The sequence below is a fragment of the Triticum dicoccoides genome, chromosome 1A, assembly GCF_002162155.2.
Source record: "Triticum dicoccoides isolate Atlit2015 ecotype Zavitan chromosome 1A, WEW_v2.0, whole genome shotgun sequence".
NCBI lineage: Eukaryota > Viridiplantae > Streptophyta > Magnoliopsida > Poales > Poaceae > Triticum > Triticum dicoccoides.
Genome location: NC_041380.1, coordinates 518,188,452 through 518,194,125, shown reverse-complemented (window position 1 = coordinate 518,194,125; position 5,674 = coordinate 518,188,452).

The following is a 5,674-nucleotide window of genomic DNA, read 5'->3' as shown; positions in this document are numbered from 1 at the left end:
GCCGCGCGCCACCCCGACGCCGTCGCCGCCCCGCCTCTGCCTCGCCGTCGCCTCTGCCTCGCCGCGCCCCAGCTGCCCCGCGCCGCCATCGCCTCTGCCTCGCTGTGGTCTGGGCCGGCACCGCCCCCCTCTTCCCCTTTTTTTGCAAACACATATATGTTTTTTTCCTACAGATTATATGTATATGTATGAGTATATGATGATGTATGAGTATATGTATGTGCTGAAAAGATAGATTTTTAGAAAAAATACTATTTTTTCTGTTGATGATATGATGATGTTTTTTTCATATATGTATTAATTTTTTTAAGTTGTTAGTAGATATCGATTTTAGGTTAGTGCATTTTATCACTGATTTTAGGTTAGTTGATCGATTTAGTGCATTTTATGTTTGTTGCATTTTATGTTTGTTGCATTTTATGTTTGTTGCATTTTAGGTTAGTGCATTTGCTAAGTGATATTAAGAAAGGAAGGAAAAGAAGGATAGGAAAGAAGAAAATAACAAGAGTAAAGAAAGAACAAGAGGAGAGGAAGAAAAGGAGAAATAAATAAGAAGAAGAAAAAAGAAGACAAAGAAGAGGAGAAGAAGAAAGGAATAGTGGAGAAGAAGAGAAAATAGAATATTCTATTTTCTCTTCTTCTCCACTATTCCTTTATTCCTCTCCTCTCTTTTTTCTTCTTCTTTTTTCTTCGATCTTCTCCTCTAGCTATTCCTTTCTTCGAGGGTTCTATAGGGTCGAGGGATCGAGGGTCGAGGGTTCCAGGGTCGTCTAGGGGTCGAGGGTTCCAGGGCCGTCGAGGGTTCGAGGGGTCGAGAGAGGTTTCCTAGTGTCAAAGTATTGAAGAAATCCATGGCTTCATCATTAGACGGAAGTAACCAGGGCATGATGAAGTCCTCCAAAGTTATTTTGGAATGGTGTCCCGGATAGGATAATTTGCCTTTTTGTATGAATTTCAGCAAAGGCCTTCCAAATAACGATATTTGGAAGGTTCTTGCTGAACTTTGTACCCAAAAGTGAATTATCCTATCTAGGACTCCATTCCAAAATAACTTTGGAGAGCTTCGTACCATCATGCACCTGTTACATTCGCCTAATGATGAAGACATGGTTTTGTTGAATCCTTTGACACTAGGCAACCTCCCGACCCCTCAGCGATCCTCTCGAACATGAGAGGAAGAAGAGGATCGTCGAGGGGTCGAGGGTTCCAGGGTCGTCGAGGGTTCGAGGGGTCGAGGATCGCCGAGGGGTCGAGAGAGAGATTTCCTAGTGTCAAAGTATTGAAGAAATCCATGGCTTCATCATTAGCTGGAAGTAACCAGGGCATGAAGAAGTCCTCCAAAGTTATTTTGGAATGGTGTCCCGGATAGGATAATTTTCCTTTTTGTATGAATTTCAGCAAAGGCCTTCCAAATAACGATATTTGGAAGGTTCTTGCTGAACTTTGTACCAAAAAGCGAATTATCCTATCTAGGACTCCGTTCCAAAATAACTTTGGAGAGCTTCGTACCATCATGCACCTGTTACTTTCGCCTAATGATGAAGACATGGTTTTGTTGAATCCTTTGACACTAGGCAACCTCCCGACCCCTCGGTGATCCTCTCGAACATGAGGGGAAGAAGAGGATAAAAAAAGAAGAGGAAGAAGAAAAAAAAGAGGAGAAGAAAGAATAGAGGAGTTCTACTCCTCTATTCTTTCTTCTCCTCTTTTTTTTCTTCTTCTTCCTCTTTTTTTATCGAGAACGAGGGTCGTCGAGGGACATATAGATGTAGTGTCGTCGTTGTCGATATATATCCCCTCCCGATAGCTTCAACACGTGGGGGGGTCGAGGCCACTAATTAATATATATGATTCCTTACTATGATTAGGTAGCTAGTTCTACGTTTGGCACTAATATATCCATATGTCATGTTTGAATAATAATTGCCATGTTTTAAATATTTGTAGAAACTATGGACACCGCCCGAGACGAAGCAAAAGAAGCGTTGTTGAGGGACACAATTGCAGAACGAAGTGATGCCGTCTCATTGTTTCTCAACGACACCGATGGTCTGGAAGGAAAGGGTGAAGAAGCTAGCTACGGTGACCTAATGCCGGTGTAAGAAGAAGAACATGAGGACGGCTCCGGTGACCCAATGCCGGTGCAAGAAGGAGACCGTGATGACGGCTCCGATGACTGAACCGAGTCCGGCCAGGTATATATATTAGTTAAGCCTGTGCTGACTAGCTGATTGATGCATTCATTGTTTTGGTATGTACACATATTAATTAAGTCTTTGTTCTTTTTTCTAGCCCTCCGGATCGAGCACAACTTCGGTAAAGAGACGAGGCCCGAAGAAAAAGTTGAGCTCGGATGAACAGTTTGAGATCATAGCAATCGCGCCCGACGGCCAACCGATTGAACCCATCCGAACAAAGAACACATTTGTTGCTCAGTGCGGGGTTCTTGTTAGGGACAAGATCCCGATAAGCATCCAGCAATGGTTTAAGCCGGCTACAGAAGACCCTGAGGTGTCTTATGTCAATGATATGCAGAAAATTGATCTTTGGACTGAGCTGAAGTCAAATTTAACCCTATCGCCAGAGGATAATCCAGAGAACCCAGTTAAAGAGCAATTAATCAAGTCTTTTGCTGTTAAGAGGATGGCAGAACTATTGAGGAGGTGGAAGAAAGAGCTGAATAAGTTTGTCGAAAATAATGAGACACCAGAATTCAAGGGCAGATATGAGAAGATCAGAGATCACTGGCCCGCATTTGTGGCCCACAAGACATCGGAAAAGAGTAAGAAGATGTCGGCGACAAACAAGCAAAATGCTGCGAAGAAGAAGCTTCACCATCGCACGGGGTCAGGTGGCTACCTCGTAGCCCGGCCTAAGTGGGCCAAGACTGAGAATGGTCTGGTTGATAAAGGGATCGAACCAGAGACAATTAGCTGGCCAGACCGTTGCCGGACTTGGTTCTTCGGGGCTGGCGGAACCTTGGACCCTGTAACAGGGAAGTGCATTTGGATGAACGATCAAATGGACATACCAGTCAGGAAGCTTAAGCAGTATATCGAAGCAGCGCAGCAAGGGAAGTTCTTTCCAGACAGAGAGAACGACGAGCTCACAATGGCCCTCGGGAATCCTGAGCACCCTGGACGGACACGAGGCACGCCAGGCTCCATTCCGTGGAAGGTTGGGTTTCCCAACGCAGGCGGTTACAAATCCCATGAGAGGAGGAAAAAAGTGCAGCAGACCCAAATGCAGGCGCTGCAAGCAAGGGTAGACGCAATAGAGGAACGAGAAGCAAATCACAGCAAACGTACTGCCGAAGCTTCCCCCGAAGCTACCCCGCCATCTCAGCACAGAAGCAGCGTGGCTTCCACCGAGCTGCTTCAGCCAGAGCATGCCTTGACGGCTCCTTCCAGCTATCCCGTGGATGCTATCACGGAGTCTCAAAATTGCCACCTTATGACGCAATGGATGAATTTGAAGGTCAAGGCGGCTGTTGGCTCTGTTTATCCTACTGAACCCGGCGCAACTTTTCACTGCCGGCCGATTCCAGAAGGATATGCTAGGGTGATGGTGGATGAAATAACGGAGGGATTTGAGGACCTCCAGCTTGACCACCCTACTGGTGAAGGGGAGACTCGGCTGGGGTCTGCTCTGAAGACTCCATGCCTATGGCGGAAGGAGCTCATCAACCTTCCGAACTGGACGCCTCCGCCTCCTCCTCCTCCTTCGGCGAGTCAGGGCACTCCGCCTCCTCCACCGCCTCCTCCTCCGGCGAGTGACGATCAGGGCCCTCGGCTGGCTCCTTCTCCGGCGCGTGGCGGCATTCCGCCTGCGCCGGCACGCCCGAGCAGCCAGCCTCCTCCTTCTCCGCCTCATCAGCAAGGGCGGAAGAGACCCACCGCCGCTCCAGCAGCTGCTCCGGCGCGTTGTAGTCCTTCTCCTCTGCCTCGTAAGCAAGTAAAGAAGACAACCGCTTCGTCTGCTCGGCCGGTGTCTAGCAGTACAACCAGAGGCGGGAGGACATACAGATTCGGTCCTTCTCTGAAGAGTCCACAAAAGTTACCATACGAGAGGACCCCGGAGGAGAACGTGAAGATCGCGCGAACCGAAGTGGATGACTGGTTTCAAGGGTTGAAAGCAAAGAGACATCCACCTCCAGAGGAGAAGGTAGATCCGGTGAAAGTGAAGCGCACTCTGGCTGCCCTGGCAAAACCACCCAAGTCTCCGCCGAAAGGCAACTATGAGCGCATTATTGCAAAGACATGGGCCGAAGCGGAGCAGTCGGGAAGTACAGTCAGTGATTAAAGGCTGAAAGAACGACGAGCAGCTGGGAAACAAATTTCCCAGCTCAGCGAACAAGCGAAGCAATCGTGCCCCCCGCTCAAGGTGCCTAGCGACATCGTCGATCCGAGGATGGTGCCCGGTTATGGCAATGTTGACGATTACCTGCCCGACGATGTACATTATGATCCCATGGAGGTGCAGATACACAGATACGAGTACGGGAAGCCTCTCGTCAAAGATGAAAAATCTTTAACAACGATGATGCAAAGATTACATGATTGGTACTTGAAAATCTGCAGAGAGTCTGGGGGAGGAGTACTTTGTATGTGAGAGTTAAACTGGAGCATGACCTCGTTGGAATTGAACTGTTGCCTATTCCATTTGAGGAGTTCTATCATTTTTTCAATCAATTGGCCCTCGATAAAACAACAATCACCTGCTACTGTCTGTAAGTACTACTACTTCTGTCATTAAGTCTCTCTATATAGCTCATCTCTTTCATTGCATGTATTTATAATTATCCTCACTATATTATGCAGATTGAAGATCGCCGAATTGAAGAAAAGACAAGTCGGTGATATTGGGTTCGTTAACACATATCTCATAGATGCAACTGAGGTTGAACATCGTCCCGGAGATACCGAGGCCAACTTGCTACGATCATTCAAAAAAAATGAAAACAAAGATATAATACTCTGTCCTTACAACTTCAAGTGAGTGTTACTGTCTTGTGCATATTTGGTTTCCCTTATATATCAGTCCAGGTTATAGTAATGTAATTGATGAGTTATGCATGCGTGTGCAGTTTCCACTATATTCTCCTAGAGATTAGGCTTGAGCAGGGAGTAGTAACCGTCTTGGACTCTAAACAAAAAGATCCCCAGGAGTATGCGGACATGACTGAAATCCTCAAGAAGTAAGTTAAATCGATCATTATCCACCATATCAGCAACTTTGTTCATTTCCTGATATCAAGTAATTGTTTTCTTTGTCCGGCAGGGTTTGGAGAAAATTCACCAGAAAAGTTCCGGGACTGCCGAAGGAGCTGGAATTTAGACACCCGAAAGTAAGTACTATAGTAGCATGTTCCGCGCATCTCCTAGTGATTCAAGCGCTAGTTTCATCAATACCATTTAGCATTCTTGCTTATCAGTTTGATTGACCTCTATTTCTTGTAAAGTGGTTGTGGCAGGAACAAGGGAATGATTTCTGTGGATACTACGTCTGCGAGTCCATCCGACACATGACCTGTGAGCGGGGCGGGTACTCTGACGAACAATATGAAGTACGTAAATAACAACATTCACAATTTTATTTTATTACCATCATTTGTGTTGAGTTTCATTCATTCATATATATATATATATATATATATATATATATATATATATAT